This window comes from Zingiber officinale, chromosome 5A (genome assembly GCF_018446385.1).
Source record: "Zingiber officinale cultivar Zhangliang chromosome 5A, Zo_v1.1, whole genome shotgun sequence".
In the NCBI taxonomy this organism is placed as follows: Eukaryota; Viridiplantae; Streptophyta; class Magnoliopsida; order Zingiberales; family Zingiberaceae; genus Zingiber; species Zingiber officinale.
In genome coordinates this window covers 12,958,197-12,969,509 of record NC_055994.1, presented here as the reverse complement: position 1 = coordinate 12,969,509, position 11,313 = coordinate 12,958,197, and the positions used below count along the sequence as shown (strand labels likewise).

At 40.8% G+C, this 11,313-nt stretch overlaps 1 long non-coding RNA gene across 1 annotated transcript; it reads left to right on the top strand.

Moving 5' to 3' along the window:
- Window positions 1–9,666: 9,666 nt before the first annotated feature.
- LOC121982636 lies at window positions 9,667–11,080 on the top strand. The gene is made up of 3 exons (XR_006112160.1): window positions 9,667–10,357; window positions 10,667–10,728; window positions 10,905–11,080. It is a non-coding gene; the product is annotated as an uncharacterized LOC121982636 (long non-coding RNA).
- The last annotated feature ends 233 nt before the right edge of the window (window positions 11,081–11,313 follow it).

The following is an 11,313-nucleotide window of genomic DNA, read 5'->3' as shown; positions in this document are numbered from 1 at the left end:
CAATGAATATACCCTTTTGTTCATATTGTAATTCAGGCAGAATTGCTCAAAACTTCTAGGTAGTGTTTGGAGGATCATATCGATCTGGGTTTCCCCATCAATTTCTCCTCCAAGGATCTGTATTTCGTTCAGATAAGTCATCATCTTTAGGATATGATCCCTCACAGGAGTACCCTCTTGCATGGTGGCTGTCATTATTTTTCTCATGGCTTCTTGCCTAGAAGCCCTATCTTGATGACCAAAGAGTTCCTTGAGATTGTTCATAATATCATAAGTTGTTGGTAAATCTTGATGCTGATGTTGCAATACATTTGACATAGAAGCCAAAATGTAACACCGCGCCATCTCATCTGCTTTTACCCATTTCCTATGATATTCAATCTCCTCTTGGGTAGATTCACCAGTGGGTGCTTCAGGGCAAGGCTCAGTCAGTACAAATTTATAGCTTTCAGCAATAAGAACAATGTCCAGGTTTCTTTTCCAATCTATGTAGTTAGGACCAGTAAGTCTATTCTGTTGTAGTATGATGGACAGTGGGTTGAAAGTCATCCTAAGAATCACAAATAACTTTTGGTCAGAACTCTAAATTTAGAATAATATTGATTCCTCAAACAATACTATTTTAAATTAACCAACACCTCAAACCACCATGAATTTTGTATGTTACGATAGTGTGGACGTATACAAATTCAACATTTGTAAAAGGAGGGTTTTAACCCATTAATTTTATTATCTTGTCAACCTAACTTTTTGACAATAAAATTAATAGTTGGTATCCTTTGGTCACACAAATAATAGCAGTGACTCTGATGGGGAGGATACTATTAGTTGTGCCTAAGTGTATACCATTACTTGACACTAAGTCCATTAATAAGATTGTGCCCCTTCCGATGGGGAAGATCACACGCTCTTAATTAACTTCCTATAGTCATCCCAAATGGAAGTTTGTTCTAGTGATCCACAAACAAGCTCATCCGATATGGAGGAAGGCACTCAGAGCCAACGCGCAAGCTTGTTTGCATCACTTACAAACCAGTAATGGAGACCATGAGTTTTACTTAAAAATCTCTCTCCCACTTAGTTATTTATAAATGAGGAATTTTAACTATGCTAGCCTACTAAACATGTATACTAACATACACACACAGCACAATATAAAAGCAATAAATAGAAAATCTAATTTTCAACTATTATGGCTTTTATCTATGGTTGTCCTCCATGTGTTGTCATCCCAAGCTGCTGCCATATTTGGCCACCGCCACCGGGTCTAGTTGTCGCATCCATTTTGCTCCTTGTTCCGTTGCGCCTCTGGTCCTCAGAAGGTTCCACGCTTTGCAAGATTCGATCCGCGACATAAATAGAATTTTACAATTTTGATCCTATATTCCATAAAAGGAATGTACATGTGTTTAGATCAAAAATAAAATCCTAATAAAACTAAATACAGCTCCTGCTGTATTTTATAATACAATCATGCACACACATATAAATGCCCTTGACATGTCCAAGGGTTCAATCACACACATAAAACTATAAGCCATAATAGTTGAATCCTGCATCCACAAAGTTAGCACATCCTACTATTATCCTACATAAATTATGTATGACATGTGCATAATTAAACTAATACCAAATACACAGAGGCAAAACCCTAGCTCTGATACCAATTGTTGGTTGCTACTCGGAAAACCTAGAGGTTCCACTGTACAAAAATTTTGTACAAAGTGTAGGACCGTTGGGCCGGCTAGAAGGGTTGGTAAATAACCTGTCAATTAAAAACAAACAACCCTTCCTCGAACGATTAAGCTAACACTTGTAAAATGAATTAAGCAGATAAGTAAAAGCATAAAAGAAAAGACGAGGCACCAGATGTTTACTTGGTTACAACCGATGTGGTTGTTAATCCAAGGAAATTAAGCTCAAAAACTCCTTCAGGCGGAGAAGCCTCTTACAGCGTGTAGGCACAGAAAACAGAAGCTTAACTACAACTAAAGCATACAAGTGTTTGGAAATAGAATGATCGTGATTGTTGAAAAGCTTCTGGACCAAGGCTATATTTATAGCCTTGGTCGGGGCGCCTGGAAGGGTTCCGGGCGCCCTGGGGGGGATAAAATTTATCCCCCAACGGTTGGATCGAGTCAAAGCTCGATCCTATGAAAAAGTCACTTCCGGGCGCCCCGAAGGGTTCCGGGCGCCCCGGACCCAAAAGTTAACCCAGTTGACTTTTGGTCCGTGCTCTCTTCTCCGGTTCAGCTCGCCTTTGGTCCGGGTCTTTCTGCTCCGGCTCCGCTTGCTTGGGTGATCTCTGACATCCGGAATAGGGCTCACCCGAACCCATCTTCCGGTCTTCTCGAGCGTGCTTCCCTCCGGCTTCTCGCCCCTCGGAATTGCCGCGTGTCCCTTCTCGTCCACCAGCGTACTCATCCGCAGACTTCGTCCCTCGGTCGCACCCCGTGCCGACCTTCGCGCTAGCTGCGTCTCTTGCTCCCCGAACAATCTTCCGCTCCGGCTTTCGTACCTCGGAACCACCGCGCGCACTTCCTTCTCGTCTGCCGGTGTACTCTTCCGCAGCACGTCGTCCCTCGGACGCACCGCGTGCCGTCCTTCTCGCTAGCTGCGTCTTCCGCTCGAGTACCTATGCTCCTAAGCTCCTGCACACTTAGATATCAGGTTAGAAACAGACAGGACCTAACTTAACTTGTTGGTCACACCAAAACCAACCTTTGGGTTCCAACAATCTCCCCCTTTTTGGTGTGATCAACCCAAGTTAAGCTAGGGGAAAAAATAGACATAAAACATAAACTAACTTATATTGCAATTAAGTGCAATAAGATAGAACAAAATTAAATTTCAACAAAAAATTTTAATTTTCAATAATTAAGTGCAATAAGATAGAAAAAATTAAATTTCAACAGAAAATTTTAATTTTCAATTTTCTCTACCTCCCCTTAGACTTATACTTCTTCTTCTCCCCCTTTGATCACAATAAAATGGGGTTTAAAATTCTAAGGGTTTAAAGACTTAGAAAATTTTGAAAAGTTATCTGTTAAAATATTTCTAAGTCAACAATAGCTTTTTGAAAAGTTTCTAAGTTAAAAAAAACTTTCTAAGCCCAAAAGACTTTTATGCAAGAAAATTTAAACATTTAAAAAATTTCTATGCATTTATTTAGTTCTTAATTCTATTTATCAGAAAGTTTTAAATTTCCATTTTAACTTATCATAATTTCTTAAATCAATCTTTTTTAGATTTAATGCCACAAAGATTATACATGCAGAAATTTGTATCATGTTAATTTCTATTATTTTTTGAATTTCAATTTCACATAAATATTCAGATGGCATAGATTTTAACTTGATAAAATTTTTTGACAATATAAAAAATTCTTTTGGCAATGTGCAAAATTCGTTTGAAGGAATATTTTATAATTTGCAAGAATTTTTTAACAATAAGAGTTTGCAGGAATCTATTAATAATAGATTTCTTAATCTGAAAATTTTGTTTGATGAATCAATTTCTAATTCACAAAACTTTTTCAGTAAAGTAATTTGTAATTCAAAATTTTTAGATCCGGAAAAAGTTTTTGAAAAAATACTTTGTAATTCGCAAGAATCTTTCGTCAAAATATTTTGTAATTCGAAAAAAATTTTAGATCCGGAAAAAGTTTTCGATAATATTTCTAAGTTGCATAATTCTTTCGTAAAAATATTTTGTAATTTGCAACAATTATTCGACCGAAGATTTTCTAATCCGAAAAGTTCTTTCGATAATTCAAATTTTGGTTCGCAAAAATCTTCAAGTAATTTGATTAATTGAACCAGTTGTTCAGAGGGTAGAGGTCATACCTTACTTACCTCGTCGGCCGTTGGTTCTCCCCCTGTTGAATTAATTTCTTCCGAAGATTCTCCCCCTTCATCGATCTCGGGATGTACTTCGACTGTTGGGGCTGTCTTGGTAATTTCTTCCATCTCGGATTCTTCTGATGACGGCTCGATGTCTATTGAGGAGACGACTTCAACCGGTTCTTCGTAGAGCATTAAGAACTTTTCCCAAAGTTCTTTCGCGCTTTTGTACTCTCCGACTCTGTCGAAATCTTTAGTTGGTATTGCGCTTAGAATGTGAAACTCTGCCCGAGCATTCGCCATGGACTCTTCACGTTGCTTCTCGTTCCAGAGGCGTATGCCGATTTTCTCTCCGTTCGTGTCTTTCGGTGCTTCATAACCTGTTTTCATTATTAGAGAAATACCAATATCAGAGTTAAGAAATACCTTCATTTGTTGCTTCCATGAAGAAAGCTCCCCCTCGAATGTTGGTGGGTAGTCGCTAGCTCCGGCCATTGTTGCTTCAGACGGCGGTTAGTCCTTCTGAGGCGTCTCGGCTCTGATACCACTTGTAGGACCGTTGGGCCGGCTAGAAGGGTTGGTAAATAACCTGTCAATTAAAAACAAACAACCCTTCCTCGAACGATTAAGCTAACACTTGTAAAATGAATTAAGCAGATAAGTAAAAGCATAAAAGAAAAGACGAGGCACCAGATGTTTACTTGGTTACAACCGATGTGGTTGTTAATCCAAGGAAGATTAAGCTCAAAAACTCCTTCAGGCGGAGAAGCCTCTTACAGCGTGTAGGCACAGAAAATAGAAGCTTAACTACAACTAAAGCATACAAGTGTTTGGAAATAGAATGATCGTGATTGTTGAAAAGCTTCTGGACCAAGGCTATATTTATAGCCTTGGTCGGGGCGCCTGGAAGGGTTCCGGGCGCCCTGGGGGGGATAAAATTTATCCCCCAACGGTTGGATCGAGTCAAAGCTCGATCCTGTGAAAAAGTCACTTCCGGGCGCCCCGAAGGGTTCCAGGCACCCCGGACAGCTCCGGGCGCCCCGGACCCAAAAGTCAACCCAGTTGACTTTTGGTCGATCCTCTCTTCTCCGGTTCAGCTCGCCTTTGGTCCGGGTCTTTCTGCTCCGGCTCCGCTTGCTTGGGTGATCTCTGACATCCGGAATAGGGCTCACCTGAACCCATCTTCCTGTCTTCTCGAGCGTGCTTCCCTCCGGCTTCTCGTCCCTCAGAATTGCCGCGTGTCCCTTCTCGTCCACCAGCGTACTCATCCGCAGACTTCGTCCCTCGGTCGCACCCCGTGCCGACCTTCGCGCTAGCTGCGTCTCTTGCTCCCCGAGCAATCTTCCGCTCCGGCTTTCGTACCTCGGAACCACCGCGCGCACTTCCTTCTCGTATGCCGGTGTACTCTTCCGCAGCACGTCGTCCCTCGGACGCACCGCATGCCGTCCTTCTCGCTAGCTGCGTCTTCCGCTCGAGTACCTGTGCTCCTAAGCTCCTGCACACTTAGACATCAGGTTAGAAACAGACAGGACCTAACTTAACTTGTTGGTCACACCAAAACCAACCTTGGGGTTCCAACACAAAGGTCTGAACCTTTTCCTAGCTACCATGTGTTCTTTTAAATTAAACCTGGATCGCCTGCGGAACTTAACACGTTTGATCCATAGTTTAATTTATTTGTTCCTTTTGGTTTTGACTTAGATCTCCTGCGGAACTTAACACGTTCAACCCAAATCACCTTAAGTTATTAATTCCATTAAATATTAATTTCTATAATTGGTTCCCAATACTGACATGGCGAGGCACATGACCTTCTTGGATATGGGAGCAACCACCACCGACTAGACAAAACCTTTTATGGAAAGCTAATATTTAATTTCCTAAAATAACTTTAGGTTAACCGAAAGGAACAATCAAATCACAAGGAAAAGAAATAAACATAAGAACACTACATCGAAAATAAATTCGAAATACTAGAATCGTAAGCCTCTTGTATTTGGTATTATTTCCAAAAATAACTAGTATGATGCGGAAAGGAAAAATTATTAGTTATACCTTCTAGAAAGACCTCTTGATCTTCTACCATATTCCTCTTCTAACCTCGGACGTTGTGTGGGCAACGATCTTTCGAGATGAGAAACCACCAATGCACCTTCTTCTCCTCCTAGCTAGGTTCGGCCAAAACAAAAGAGCTTCACCAAGGATGAAGAAAAAAAACACCAACCAAGCTCCAAGGGATGCAAGCTTTCTCTCCTTCTTCTTCTTCTTCTCCAAGTAGTATCCGGCCACCACAAGAGCTCCAAGCAAGAGGAAGGATTTGGCCACCACAAAGAGGAAGAGAGGGAGAGAGGTTGGCCGGCCACAACACCAAGGAAAAGAGGGAGAGAATAATAGAGGTTTTTTTTCATGAAGGCACCCCACCCCTTCTTTTATATTCCTTGGCTTTGGCAAATAAGGAAATTTATTTATAATAAAATTTCCTTAACTTTCCTTAATAACAATTAATTATGAAAAATTAAATAAAATTTCTTAATCAATTAATCATGGCCGACCACCTCATGGAGAGCAAATAAGACAATTTTTAATCAACAATTAAAACTTCCTTATTTGTCTTTGGAAATTTTAAAAAATAAAATTTCCCTTTAAAATCCCTTCATGGTTGATAAAAGAAATTTCTATAATTTTAATTTTTCATCATGTGAATAATTTTCAAAGAGAAAAAATAAAATATCTTTCCAATCTACAAATAAGGAAAGAGATCTAATCTCTTTCTTTAATCTTTTGTAGATCCTTTTAAAAGAGATATTTTAATTTTAATTCTCTTTAATAAATTATATCTTCCACATAATAAAAATTAAAATTAAAACTCCTTTTAATTTAATGGGGGCCGGCCACCTAAGCTTGAGGTTCAAGCTAGGGTCGACCACCCATGAATTAAGGCTTGGCCGACCCTAGCTTGAACCACAAGCTAGCTTGGCCGGCCCCCTTATCATGGGTATGAAGGTGGGTATATGTGGGTATAGTACTCTATAAATAAGAGGCTTCGATAGGGACCGAGAGGAGGAATTGGTTTTGGTCTTCCGATAAAATTAAGCATCCCATGTTCGCCCCGAACACACAACTTAACTTTATCAATAATAATTCATTCCACTAGAGGACTATTATTGAACTACCGCACCAATCCCAAATTACATTTTTGGGCTCCTTATTATGAGTGTGTTAGTCTCCCTGTGTTTAAGATGTCAAATGTCCACTAATTAAGTGAGTTACTGACAACTCATTTAATTAATATTTTTATCCAAGAATAGTACCACTCAACCTCATCGTCATGTCGGACTAAGTCCACCTGCAGGGTTTAACATGACAATCTTTATGAGCTCATCTTGGGGACATTATCAACCTAAATTACTAGGACACAGTTTCCTTCTATAATCAACAACACACACTATAAGTGATATCATTTCCCAACTTATCGAGTTTATTGATTCATCGAACTAAATCTCACCCATTGATAAATTAAAGAAATAAGTATCAAATATATGTGCTTGTTATTATATTAGGATTAAGAGCACACACTTCCATAATAACTGAGGTATTTGTTCCTTTATAAAGTCAGTATAAAAGAAACAACCTCAAATGGTACTACTCAATACACTCTAAGTGTACTAGTGTAATTATATAGTCAAGATAAACTAATTCCTAATTACACTAAGACCTTCCAATGATTTGTTCCTTTCCATTTTGGTCGTGAGCTACTGTTTATAATTTATAAGGTACTGATAACATCATCTTCTGTATATAGCACCACATACTATATTATCTACAATATAAATTAATTGAACAACTACAACTAAATGTAGACAATTTAACCAAATGTGATTCTTTATTCAAAATAAATGTTTACAAAAGCTTAGGCTTTCAGTATACACTCTAACATAGAGGGACTTTGGCTTACCACCGAGTTGTGGTCACGGACTTGATTCATGGTTTCTTTGAGTTGGGCCTTAAGGAGCAGGGACAGATAGAGCAGGGTATTCTGGTTACCATGGTTGCTCATTCATCGATCAGGATGAGGATCCGAGAAGCCCAAGCTGGTGATCAACACTTACAATCCATTGGCAGCCAGATATGTTCCAGGCAGCAGACAGAGTTTACCCGAGATGACGCGGGTATTATATATTACTGAGGTCAATTATGCGTACCTCTATCTCACCCGGTCAAGGAGGAGTTACTTCAGGAGGCTCATCACTCTCGATTTGCTATCCACCCAAGCGGGACCCGCATGTATCGAGACTTGAGGCGTTCTTATTGGTGGAACGGCAAGAAGAAAGACATTGTGAAATTTGTAGCTAGATGTATTGTCTGTCAACAGGTGAAAGCTGAGCACCAGAGACCTTCCAGATTACTTCATAGGATTCCGATTCCACAGTGGAAATGGGATCACATCACTATGGATTTTGTGGTGGGATTGCCTAGTACCCGACGAGGCCATGACGTGATTTAGGTGATCGTTGATCGGTTAATGAAATCTGCGCACTTCTTAGAGATCCGGAAGACCGGTTCTCTGGATCGATTAGAAGAGATATACTATCGAGAGATCATTAGATTACATGGTGTTCCCTTGAGTATTATATCGGGTAGAGACCCACGGTTCACATCCCGATTTTGGCATAGTCTGCAGCAGGCCTTGGGCACACAGCTGTAATTTAGCACAGCTTTCCATCTGCAGACATATGGTCAGTCAGAGCGGACCATTCAGACTCTAGAGGACTTGATGAGGTCTTGCATTTTGGATTTTAAAGGCAGTTGGGAGGATCATTTGCCATTAGTTGAGTTCGCCTAAAATAACAACTATCATTCAGCTATCCAGATGGCACCGTTTGAAGCATTGTATGGTAGGCCTTGCCGAACACCCACCCTCTGAAAAGAGGTTGGGGAGGCCCAGCTACTAGGACTGCAGAGAGCTTAGCAGGAGGTAGAATTGGTCCGTACTATTAGACGGAGGATGTCCGAGGCACAGGATCGCCAGAAGAGTTATGCTAATCGGAGACACATACCCCTAGAGTTCTCTACTGGCGACCATGTATTTCTGAGAGTTTCACCCATGAAAGGGGTGAAGAGATTTAGCCTCCAAGATAAGTTAGCTCCATGATACATTGGGTCTTTCCAGATCTTAGAGAAGATTAGAGCAGTAGCTTATTGTCTGGTGCTACCATTGGCTCTAGCAGACGTTCACGATGTATTCCACATGTCTATGCTGAGGAGATACATAGCCGACCCAGCACATGTGCTGTTAGATATACCCATTCCCATTTAGCTTGACGTTACCTACGAGGAGGTTTCGATACAAATTTTGTACCAGAAGGAACGTTAACTATGGAACAAGACTATCTGGCTGGTTAAAGTTAGATGACAGCATCATTCCGACGAGGAGGCTACCTGAGAGCTCGAGGATACGATCCGAGCTCGATACCCTCATCTTTTCACTTGAGGTATGTGAGTTAATTTCCGTTTAGCATTTATACTATCTATTTATTGCTAGTACTTGCTGATGGTAGATAACGAAATTTGAAGACCAAATTTTTATTAGTGAGGGAGAATGTAAAATACCGAAAAGGGCGAATAACCATAAGGGAATTTTCCATAATTTTTAGAAATTTTCTGGAAATTTTTTGGAGACCGTATGGTGTAGGTTATCGGGATAAATATGGGCTATGGGAAAGCCTATTTAAGCTACCCCATTTAAGCGAGGAAATGTTTGATTTTTCTTATTATTATTTTTTCCTTTTTCTCTTTATTTTTCCTTCTTTTCTCTCCCGAGCCCAAACCTTTTTCTTCCTCCCTCTCGTGACATCGAGCAGCATCGATCCCTCTTCCTCTCCTCCCCAACTCGACGGCCACCCGATCATCTTCCCTAACCCGTCGCAGCTTCACGACGCCTAGCCTTCTCCCCGTATACAAGACCCCTCTGCCAAGGAAGCCTCGAGCCAAGTCCTCCCATTCTTCTCCTCCCCTGCCCCGTGCTCTAGGTTTTTCCCCTCTCCCTCTCTTCTGTCGACGCCGCTGACGCCCTCTCCGCAGTCCTCCTCTGCCTCCCAATCTCTTCCCTTCTCTTGATCTCCACCCGAACCCAGTCGCGATCGTCCTCATTGCGTCGCCTGAGGAGCACGTTGTTAGATCCCAACAGTATCGACGGAGTCCAGGGCATCTTCAGACCAGTGATTGCTTCTCCGATGGTTTCTGCGCCGATCGACGACTGCTCGGTAGCTAGGGCACGGTGGGGGACTGGATTCACGTCGTCCCCAGCCGATCTTAGTCCTTTCTCAAAGTTGTTCACAGAGCGATCCGTGCCTCCCTTCTTGCTGAATTGGACTGTGAGACACCATCTGGAAGTGATTGTTAGAGGGGAAGGTGTCGGATCATCCTATTGCTATTTTCTTCCCTGATCAGATTCTTGGCTCCTCTTTCTTGCGATTGATTGGAGTCTCAGATAAGAGATGTTGAGGATCAGTGAGGTGAGTGATGTTCCATGTGTTGAGTTTTAGCAAATTTCTACTTACTGGTAAGACTTGGACTGATTCCGAATAGAATTTATAGATGTATAGGTGTTCTTAGTAGTTGTCGGTAGAGGCTTATAAGGTTGTAAGTAAAGAATAAATTGTTACTAGAATTGTTTTAGGTTTAAATTTGAATCTAATTAGAAGGTGGAATGATTAGGGTTAATGAAGCTAACCCTAGTTGATCGATGGATTATATTTAGTTGGGGATTTGATTTATCTAATTAATTTATGTAATTAGCTAAATCTGTATATCATGCATTGCAGGACTTTGATTTGAGACGGCATCTTGATGTGGGATCTATTTTGGATACGATCTCCATTTTGAGGTGAGTACCTTGCTTATCTTACGATATTGTCATTTGATATGCATAGTAATTTTTAATGAATAGTGATGATTATGTTCATATCTGCATCGGTATGTCACTACTAGATACCTGTCGCATGCATGCCAACTTGGTATCCGCTGAGGAGTTGACTCATCCCATTGATATTACCATTTCAGGTTGATGCTGTCGGGAGGTTCCAGTCGCTAGTTCCCCATCACTTTGTGTCGCGATGATTTTTGGTTTACGAACTTGGGTTCCTTGTTTGTGTTGATATACTATGTTGATTTATATACTTGTGATGTTGGATTGTACTCGAGGATTTTATCGACTTCTAGTCTACTGCATTTGTTTTTCCGCTGCGTTGTTTTCTCTGTTGTGTTTTGCGTTTTCCGTTGTGTAGTGGAGTAGGTGGTTTTCAAATATAAACTGTGGTTATTTAGTTGTATTTTATTATTATTGGTCCGGCCATGTTGGCCGAGGTATATGTGGCCCAGAGGGTTTTGTAGTAAAGTCTCTGATTGTCACCCGTATAGGGGAGATGCTGCCGAAATTTCTTCTGGCAGGGACTATCTGGGGCGTGATAAA